Below are 11431 nucleotides of genomic sequence, written 5' to 3'. Positions count from 1 at the left end.
ATTAGGTCAGTGGCACCAGGAACTAAACCAAAGCTTCGATGGTGCCCAACGGGGCTCACGCATACTTAGAAAAGAAGGGTGCAGCGGCTGCGGGCATTGGAAATTAGAGAGGAACTAGCTGAGAAGAAGCGTGATGAGTGGTTCAATAAAGTAAACCAATGGTGCCCTCAAATATGACTTGGAAAGAGAAGCGCATCGCAAGGGAAGAAGGCAATAGCGCTGATGGCATGATTTTGGATAGAAACTCTGAGGATAAACATGATATGCCTAGGGATATGGACATTAATATGGTATTTGAGCTCCCCGCTGAATTTCGTGCGCCTAAGGATGAAGTTGCAGAACTTGTTATTGGCCCAAAAAGTGTTACATTTGAGAAACACGAGAAGCATGGACAACACCTAAAGCCTTTGTTTATCAAGGGTCACATTGATGATAAACCTATTGGTCGCATGCTTGTTGACAGCGGTGTCGGTGTTAATATCATGCCTTTTCGGTTTTTTCTAAGTTGGGCCAAAAAGAGGAAGAACTGATGAAAACCAATATGGGACTTAATGCATTCTCAAGAGACTTGTCTGAAGCTAAGGGTGTTATTTCTATGGAGCTCATTGTTGGGAGCAAAACATTGCCGACTGCTTTCTTTGTTGTTGATGTCAAAGGTTGATATAATATTCTTTTGGGGCGCGATTGGATTCATGCAAATTGTTGCATCCCTTCTACTCTACATCAATGTTTGATTCAGTGGGTTGATGATGATGTTGAAGTGGTTGAGGCGGATAATTCGGCCTGCATTGCTTTGGCTGAGGCTCCGATTGATTGGCAACACGGTGAGATGCGATGCTTGACGGGTAGAGATTTATCAGATTATGATTATATTAGTATTGCAGAGATGGTTTTGCTCCTATACATGCACAGACGGCTAGTGTAGCTTGGCTTAATGACTTATCCTTGTGAACAATGAATAAGGAAGATGGTGTTAAATGGATGCAAAGGCGCGTTGAGGAGTATCGTTCAGGAAAGAACGATATGCATGAAGCTATTGAGGATTTCAATGACATGGAGAAGCTTGGACAAGGATTCTCATCGGCTGACCCACTTGAGGAAGTTGATGTTGGTGATGGGGGTGTCCCTAGACCTACATTTATGAATGCTAATATGGAGGCCGATCAGAGAGGAAAGGTATGTGCATTACTTAAAGAATTTGTTGATTGTTTTGCTTGGAATTATACTGAAATGCCCGGTTTGACTAGGGATTTAGTTGAACACAGATTGCGTATTAAATCTGGTCTTAGGCCGCATAAACAGCCCCTTAGGCATTTCAATCCTGAAATATATGACCGCATCAAAGAGGAAATTGATCGGTTGTTAAAACTTGTGTTTATGCGGCCGTGTAGATATGCGGGATGGATTTCTAATATTGTTTCCATTGAAAAGAAAAATACTGATAAGATTAGAGAATGTATTGATTTTAGGGATTTTAGTAAGGCTACCCCTAAAGATGAATATGCTATGCCTATAGCCGACATGTTGATTAATGATGCTTATGAACATAAAGTAATCCGTCTTTAGATGGTAATGCTGGTTATAATCAGATATTTATGGCCGAAGAAGATAGGTTTAAAACCACTTTTCGATGCCCTGGTTTTGTTGGTTTATTTGAGTGGACTGTTATGACTTTTGGATTGAAGAATGCCGACGCTACATACCAGCGTGCTATGAATCTGATTTTTCATGACCTTCTAGGCATCATATTAGAAATATATATTGATGATGTAGTTGTTAAATCGGATGGGTTTAATCATCGTTTAGCCAATTTCTGATTAGCTTTTGAAAGAATGTGTCAGTATGGGCTGAAAATGAATCCACTCAAATGTGCTTTCGGCGTATCGGCTGGTAAGTTCTTAGGTTATATAATTCATGAGCATGGCATAGAGATTGATCCTAAGAAGGTAGAGGAAATCAGAAAATTGGAGGAGCCCACATGTAAAAGGGATGTGCAGAAATTGTTAGGAAAAATTAATTACTTGAGATGATGCATATCTAACCTTGCAGGAAAAATTGAATCGTTTGTTCCTTTACTTCGGTTAAAACATGAAGCCGAATTTACTTGGGGGGCAAAACAGCGAGAGGATTTTAATAATATAAAACGGTATTTGTCGAGTCCTCTGGTGCTTCGAGCACCCAAGTCTGGTGCGCCATTCAGGTTATACATTGCCGCACAAGACAAGGTGATCGACACAGTTTTAGCACAAGAGAATGGCGGGAAGGAGTACATCATATCATACTTGAGCCACCGCTTACTTGACGCTGAGAGTCGATAACTGTTTATTGAAAAATTATGCTTATCTTTATATTATGCATGTACAAAATTTTGGCTACTTTATAGTACATGTGTAGTGGCTTGCCAAGCCGACATGATTAAATATATGCTGCAACAGCCGATTCTTAGTGGTAGGATTGGAAAATGGGCTTATGCACTGATAGAATATGACTTGGCATATGAATCATGGCATGCTATGAAAGGTCAAGTCATTGCTGATTTTATTGTTGATCATAGGATTAAGGATGAAGAAGATATTAACTATGTTAGTGTGTGCCCGTGGAAGTTTTATTTTGATGGATTGGTTTGTAGGGATGGACAAGGCGTCGGTAATGTTTTAATTTCACCAAACAATGTCATTTATGAAACATCGGTCCATTTAGAATATCCTTGTACTAATGGGTGTAAAGGATATGGGTGTAAAGGATATAGAGGCTTTTGGGGATTCACTTCTAGTAGTCCAGCAAATTAGTGGTGGATTTCAATGTTTTGATGGTCCATTGAACAACTATTTGGACCGATGTTTAGATATAATTAAGTCTCTGAATACTTTCACTATCAGTCATATACCTAGGGAAGAGAATTCTAGAGCTAATTACTTAGCGCAGCAAGCATCCGGATACCAAATCAATAGGGGGAGTTTTTCATATTAGAGAGACCGATGCTAGATGTTGTCAATAGTAAGGTTGATCTGTTGGCTATTAATTTGGTAAAGGATGCAGCAGGTCCTTGTTCGATCCAACAGCAAGTAGTACATGGTAAAGAAGATTCGGTAGAGGAGTCACAAATAACCGAATAAATAGCTAATTTAGAATCAGGTGATTGGAGATCTCCTCTGGTTAATCATCTAAAGGATCCTGGGATGAAGGGCTATGAGGAACACATCAGTCGGCTCGTAAGATGCAATGGTTATTAAAAAGAGCAGCCTTTTATTGGTCGACGGTGTTAGGGGACTGTTTTCGCTATTATAAAGGGTGTGAAGAATGCCAGAAATTTGGAAGTGTTCAATTGGCACATGCAGCTATGATGCATCCCATTATTAACCCATGGCCGTTTAGAGGATGGGGTTTAGATGTTATTGGTCAAACACATCTTGCTTCACATAAAGGTCATCGCTTCGTCCTAGTAGCTATAGATTATTTTACCAAATGGACTAAAGCGATTCCTTCGAGAAATATGACCCACAAGGAAGTGATTAATTTTGTCTTGGAGCATATTATTCGCAGATTCAGTATTCCTCATACTTTGACTACTGATCAAGGTTCTTCTTTTATGTCTCATCAATTTCGTGAGTTTGCCGAATCTTTTAGAATTAAATTGTTAAATCTATCACCCTATTATGCTCAAGCTAACGGGTAGGCCGAATCTAGCAATAAAACTTTGATTAAGCTTATAAAGAAGAAAATTAAGGAGCACCCAAGAAGGTGGCATGAAGTACCTTCAGAAGCTTTATGGGCTCACCGAATATCTAAGCATGGAGCAACTCAAGTGACACCCTATGAGTTAGTGTATGGACAGGAATCAGTGTTACCTGTAGAGGTTAATTTGCAGGCTCCTAGAGTAGGCAGGCAAAATGATTTGTCGGCTGTAGACTATAATAATTTGATGATGGATAGAATTGGTGATGTTCCAAAAGAAAGTTTAAGAGCCTTACGAGAAACTGAAAAAGAAAAATTAAGAGTAGCTAAGGCTTATAACAAAAGAGTGAGGGGAAAATCGTTCCAAATAGGAGACTTAGTGTGGAAAACGATTTTGCCTATTGGAACTAGAAATAATAAATTCGGCAAGTGGTCGCCGAGTTGGGAAGGTCTGTATAAGGTTGTAGAGATTGTTCCTGGAAATTCATATTTTGTACAATCTTTGCAGGGGGAAAAATGTCCAAAGCTCTCAGTGACAAATATTTGAAGTACTGTCCTAGCATGTGGCAAGAAGCTTGATGGCACCATGGTCGATATGATTTCAGATATCGCCCTAAGCAAAATTTGGCTGATGTGTTATTTAGACATCACCCTAAGCAGTTGATATGGCCGGTGAAGCGGTTGACATCATCCTAAGATATTACCATGGTGTTTTTGGTAAATAAAATTACACCAAAAACAGGGGGCATGTGTTGATAGTCTAATTTGGATTTGGATTGAGGGGTCGCCCAGATTATTTAATTTTGGTGGTCATGCTAATTGTTTGAGAATGCACACATGATTGCAAGTACAGAGGCTAGGTGCAGCAAGCTGGATGGAATGGAATTGCGTGCTAAAGCTCACGCATGGAGAGAAAGAAGGAAAGAGGTCTGGTTTGGAAAACTGAAGATGTAAAAGATTTTGCATAATTAGCTATTCTGCCAAAACAGAGCTAATATGAAAAGTCTACTAGTATTGGGGCCAGGCTGATGCTTTTACAGATATAGATGAATTAATTAAAGATTAGGAGAACCCTTTTGGCTTATGTGCCAAGGAAACAACACGTCAGGAGTCCTACTCCAATTTGCCAAAGGCTAGGCATACCCTTATGTATGTGGGTACATGGCCGATTGAAGAATCCAATTGATCCTTTTGCAACCTTATGTTACTTTTTCTCCTACGTTATTTTCTTTCCAGCACCTAGCTCGTAGCTTCTGCCTAGCCCTAGCAACCCTAGGGTTTGGCTCATCTTTGCCGTTTTGCATTGAAAACGGTCAGTTTACCTCCACGAAAGTGAGGATTCTGTGGTGCTATGTGGATCATTTTCGCGTAGCAAACAATAAATTTATTAGAAGAACCGGAGATATTGAAGACTAGTTGTGTGAAAGTGTGGTGTGATAACAAATCAGGAATTAACCAGCAAACAATCTGGTGTAGCATGATAGAACCAAGCATGTAGAAAGACAATTTGTTTATGAAATAAAAGTTAGACGCTGGGACCATCAAGATAGAGCATGTGAATTCAGGGCAATAGATTGCAGACTGCTTAACAAAAGGATTGAGAATGAAAGAATGCAATCTGGCATGTGACAAGATGGGATGATAGATATCTATCACCTCTCTTGAGGAGGGGGCGTTGTTGAATGAGTGGCCCATGGCCCATGTACTGCTGGCCCAACTGGCCCAGGCCCATATCAGAAAGGTACTCAACCTAGAGGAGGAGAAGCTGGACTGCAGTCTAGATGTGAGCGCAACCACACAGGCATTAGAGACCAGGTGCTCCCTTCTCGATAACAATAGCTTTCAATAAGGGGCTGAAGTGTTGCCGTCACCGGATCCAACCACTAGAGGCCAGATTCTTGTTTTCACCCTGAAGAGCAAGTCCAAGCATATCCGAGCAATGTCTTCAACAAGGTAACGACACAAAAACATCTTCATTGCTAGGTATAACCAACTTGGCTCGGACCTAGGTTTTCACCCTGGAGCTCGAGACCGGGTACTCGAAAGCAGTACCAAGTCGAAGTCTATCATGTGTTGTTGCCGCCACTTTTATGCGATCCCAGCAGCTACATGCGCTAGGGTAGAAATCCCACCGCCGCCACTGCACAACCATACCCTCAATGTCAAGCTATCGTCCATAGATTGCATCTCACCACCGAAGGCAAACTAGCCTGAGTGAGAGCCACCAAAATCCACAAAGGAGTCTTCTGTTTGCATCCTGCGACCTGACAAGTATGAGCCACAGGCAGCAGCCACCGGATCTAGGAGGCAAAGGATCCTCCCAGCCACCTGTAGCAGCCATCGCAACCATTTCCACCAGGGGAACCACTGAAGCGCACACATTATCTGGGCATAAACTCCGTGCACATCAGCCATGTCGCGCACCCGTAGCATCGCGCCACCCCTTGACCGCTGCTAGATCCGGAGGCAGAGTACTATTACTTTGACCTGGCACACAATGAACATGATCCACTATCCTAGGACGTCAAATGGGAAATAGATCAAGGCTTCACTTTTTCTTTCTATAAGATTCTGTACATTTGTATTGTATACATATGGCAAAGTTGTATGAAGACCGGCTAATCCTCAAAAATGCGGATGCCAATCACAGGGTGTAGAGTGACTTGGAGTATCTATGAGCTAAGATTGTTCAGGAGAGAAACTCTGATCTAGACTAATTTCCTGAACAGATGTCCCGCCCCATTCTCAAGATCTCCAATACTACATTCTAACTCCTGCAATTTCTCCTCATGGCAGACAACTGCCTTCTTCTTGTGAAATGCCTTGGAGACAAGAGACTGTTTTGGCGTTCTGATTTCCTTTGACAAGAGATGGACCGTGGACTCCAGTAGAGACACAGAAATCTCTCTAGCTTTGGTCAATAGCATGACCATCTTGCAACCCACAGACACAACATTAGCCTTCTTCGCGCTCTTCTTGGAATGTTTCTTGGCCAACTTCAGCAAACGAACATAAGACTGGATCTTGGCTTGAGCAATTGCATCATCTCCTTTCCTTATAGCTACCTGTAGCTCTTGGATGATGGCCTTCATCTTGACGAACATCTCTTGCATGGTGTTGCAGAGATCTAGCAGCTCGACAGAGCCTTTCATCTCTGAATCTAACATCTTGCCAACCTGGTTGCTTGGCAGGCCAATAATTTCTTCAACACCATTGTAGATGTCACCGAGCCTCCTCAGACCGGCACACATGGTACCGATGGTGGTGGTTGAAGAAGAGATGCTTGCCTCTAGGCTCAGCACCGCTTGCTCGACTTCGGTCTCGTTGGCCTGAGGCCTTGATGGCAAACTTACTGATCTTAGGTGGAAGGCCATTTCTGATCTTGAAGCTTTTCTCTGTATTGTGGTTCATGAGAGGAGAATGAAAGAGCAACTTTTCGTTTGATGTGTCTACCGTTCTTTTGGTGCCTATTTATACCAAAGAGGCATACAAGGTAGAGTATTTGATTGTTAGACACGAATAATCATGCCATTTCATTTCCAAGATGTTGTCTGCTATGGATTGAGATCTAGCACAAGCATACTGATTATTACAGCAAAGTCGTCTGATGTTTCGTGCATATTTTAGAGTGTCCGCTGTCCTCGAGACGAGGCATCATGTTATCGTCAGCAAGTACTAGTAGTGTGGTTATGGTCCAGTGGTGTTGCATGCTCAAGCCATTATTTAATTGATTGCTAATGTAGCATCTAGCTGTGAGCATGCCATTCTGGCTACTGCTAATCACTAATTCAATCAGGTTTGTTCTTTGGTGGGAGATTTTGTTAATCACTAATTGAATTGTCATGCTTTGGAGCTGCCATGTTTAGGTGACGGAAGACAACATCCATTGGACAAGGATCATTGGTTTGCAATTGGTTCAACCTCAACGTTTATCCCCATTTTTGTCAGATTGTGTGCAAGAAGCATGACCATTTTGTATCAAGCCGTTAGAGAAACGAGTTTTTGATGCGTATGCCCGGTCATCATGTTTTTGTTCATTATGTTTATTTATGCAATAATCTTGTTAGTCATACTAATTGAATTTCAAGCATGAACTATCCCTCTCTTTGGTGAAGTTTGTTTTGTTTTAGCAACCTTGGTCCTACTAACCTGCTCCTTTTTTCCAGGATATTGCTGGATAAGTGGCACATAGAAGATTCCAAAGTTTGGGGTATGAGCCAAATATCGAAAGTTTCGCTCAACCGCCACATAGTGGCTTTCCTTAGGTGCGGCTTGAAACTGTGCACAAATTCCCACACTCAACATGATATCCGGTCTAGTTGCACAAAGGTAAATCAAGGATCCAATCATGGAACGATATACCTTTTGATCCATCGCTTTACTATTGGGATCAAAGTCAAGTTGGCATTTGACAGGCATTGGAGTGGAAGCCGGCTTGACATCACTTAGCTTGAATCTCTTGAGCATATCTTGAGTGTATTTGGCTTGGTTGATGAAGGTTCCTTCTCTTCTTTGCTTGATTTCGAACCCGAGAAAGAACTTCAACTCTCCCATCATAGACATCTTTAACTTCGAGGTCATGAGAGCAGCAAATTCCTCATTGAAAGCTTTGTTAGGGGAACTAAAGATAATATCATCAACATATAGTTGGCATACAAACAACTCCCCTTTGACCTTCTTAGTAAAAAGAGTGGGGTCGATTTTCCCAATTTCAAACCCGCGATCTTTCAACAACTCGGTAAGGTTCTCATACCACACACGTGGGGCTTGTCTAAGGCCATAAAGTGCTTTATCGAGTTGGTACACATGATTGGGGAACTCGGGATCCTCAAACCCCGGTGGTTGTTTGACATAAACCAACTCATTAATAGGACCATTAAGAAAAGCACTCTTCACTTCCATTTGTTGCAACTTGAAGTTATGATGAGAAGCATAAGCAATCAACAAACAAATAGATTCAAGGCGAGCAATGGGACCAAAGGTTTCACCGTAGTTGATACCCTTGACTTGGGAGTAGCCTTGTGCTACCCAACGAGCCTTGTTGCAAACGATAATTCCATGAGCATCTTGCTTGTTCTTGAAAATCCACTTAGTTCCTATGACATTATGGTTCCACGTTGGCCTTGGCACCAATCTCCACACCTTGTTGTGCTCGAAGTTGTTGAGTTCTTCATGCATGGCATTGAGCCAATCCAGATCCTCGAGCACCTCATAGACCTTTTGGGGTTCAACACAAGAAACAAACGTGTGATGTTCACAATAGTTTGCTAATTGTCTACAGGTGCTTACCCCCTTTCTCAAACTTCCAAGCACATTCTTCATAAGATGATCTTTGGTAGTGAGCTTGGAAGCAATCTTGGCGGCACGACGCTCCAATTACTCCTCAAGAGATAGTTAAGGAGCGGAAACGTGATCATCTTGACCGTCGTCTTGAGCTTGTTCTCGATCTTGAGCTTGCTCTTCATCTTGAACTTGCTCGGGAGGGAGAACTTGACCTTGGGAATCACTTGGTGGTTCACCACCATCTTGAGATTGATCTTGCCTTTGATCTTGTTCACTTGGTTGAGGGCCTTCACTTTGTTCTTCGGAAGCATGTGGGTCTTGGGTTGGTGATGGATCCACTTGAGTAGAACTTTGTCCTTCTCCTTCGGCCACAAGGGATTCCTCAATGGGTAGGATATGACCAACACCCATTCTTATTATGGATTGGCGAAGAATTTCATCACCTACATCACAAGTACCACTTTGCTCCACTCTGGAGCCGTTATTCTCGTCAAACTCCACGTTACACATCTCCTCAATGAGTCCCGTGGACTTGTTGAGGACACGGTAAGCATGAGAGTTTGTAGCATAACCAACAAATATGCCCTCATGAGCTCTTGCCTCAAATTTAGACAAGCGAACACCTTTCTTGAGAATGAAACACTTACAACCGAACACCCGAAAGTACTTGAGGTTGGGCTTGTTACCGGTAAGTATCTCATATGGAGTCTTGTTCAAGCCTTTGCGGAGATAGAGCCGATTGGATGCATGACAAGCGGTGTTGACGGCTTTGGCCCAAAAGTTGTAGGGATACTTGAACTCGGCCATCATGCTCCTTGTCACGTCCATCAATGTCCGGTTCTTCCTCTCCGCTACACCATTTTGTTGAGGGGTGTAAGGTGCGGAATATTGATGCTTGATCCCCTCATCACTAAGAAACTCATCAAAGGTGTAGTTCTTGAACTCGGTGCCGTTGTCACTTCTTATTGTCAAGATCTTTGCATTGTGTTGCAAAGTCGATGACGGTTTTTTGAGTCTCACTCTTCCTCTTGAAGAAATATACCCAAGTGTATCTTGTATAATCATCCACAATCACCAAGCAGCACTTTCTACCCCCAAGACTATCAAAGGATGGAGGCCCAAAGAGATCCAAGTGAAGGAGCTCCAAGGGCCTCTTAGAGTAGATGATAGTCGTGGGAGGGTGAGCCTTCTCATGTAGCTTTCCTTCGATGCAAGCACTGCAAGCACGGTCTTTGGCAAAACTAACATTTGTTAGTCCACGGACATGGTCCCCCTTGAGAAGACTTTGCAAAGATCTCATATTGACGTGGGCTAAATGGCGATGCCAAAGCCATCCCACGTCAACTTTAGCCATTAGGCATGTCGCTGTCTTAGTGGGTCGCTCCGAAAAGTTAATCACATAAAGACCATTCTCGACATGCCCAACAAAGGATACTTTAGGAGTCTTGCACCACAAGAGGGCCATGGTATCAATATCAAAGAAAGTGGCAAAGCCCATGAGTGCAAGTTGACAAACGGAAAGTAAATTGTATGCAAGGGACTCAACAAGCATGACTTTCTCGATCGTGAGATCATGAGAAATGACAACCTTGTCAAGACCCAATACCTTAAAGATGAGGCATCACCCCACTCGACATTGGTGGGCATAGATGAGACCTTGTGCACGTCCACCACCAAGTCCTTGCTTCCGGTCATATGATTTGTGGCTCCACTATCGAGCAACCATGATCACCCACCGGAAGCAAACCCCCACAATAGATCAATGCTTGGTTTTAGGTACCTATTAAGTAATGGGTCCTTTGATGTTAGTAACAAGGTTCTTAGGAACCCAAATAGACCATTCAATGTACTCATAAGGATAACCAACAAATTTGGCATAAACATGCCCATCACTAGCACAGCATAGCACATAAGAAGGGTTAAAAGTTGCCGGCTTTGTTGGAAGGAGTGGCAATGCCCTTCTTGACACCACCACCCTTCATGTTCTTCTTCTTCTTCTCCTTACACTACTAGAATCAGAAGATTTGCCGTCTGCCACCTCTTTGCCGTGTGCTAGCGGACGACAAAGAATGTCTTTGCCATCAGTCACGACAAAACAGACGGCAAAGTGGCAGCAGACGACAAAGTAATGCTTTGCCATCATCCATTATTTTGGGTCCGCTAGCGGACGGCAAAGAGGGTGTTTGGCCCACTGGCTATTAAGCCCTAATGGGCCACCTCTTTGTCGTCCACCAGCTGATGGCAAAGAGGCCGTTGCCATCAGCTTGCGGATGGCAAAGGCGACACGGACGGCAACGCTTCAAAATAAGATAATGGCCCGCGCCCCGGCCGTTGCCATCTCTCTTTCTCCTCCTCTCCTCTCCACCCGACAAGAACCGCTGCCACCCTGTCGCCCCACCAGCCCACCACCTCTCCATCACTACTCCGTTGCTGCCCCCCCACCCCGCCCGGTCGCCTCCTCCTCCCTGCCTCC

The sequence above is a fragment of the Triticum dicoccoides genome, chromosome 7B (genome assembly GCF_002162155.2).
Source record: "Triticum dicoccoides isolate Atlit2015 ecotype Zavitan chromosome 7B, WEW_v2.0, whole genome shotgun sequence".
Taxonomy (NCBI): domain Eukaryota; kingdom Viridiplantae; phylum Streptophyta; class Magnoliopsida; order Poales; family Poaceae; genus Triticum; species Triticum dicoccoides.
The sequence above is the reverse complement of the archived record's forward strand: the minus strand, read 5'-3'. Positions refer to the sequence as shown.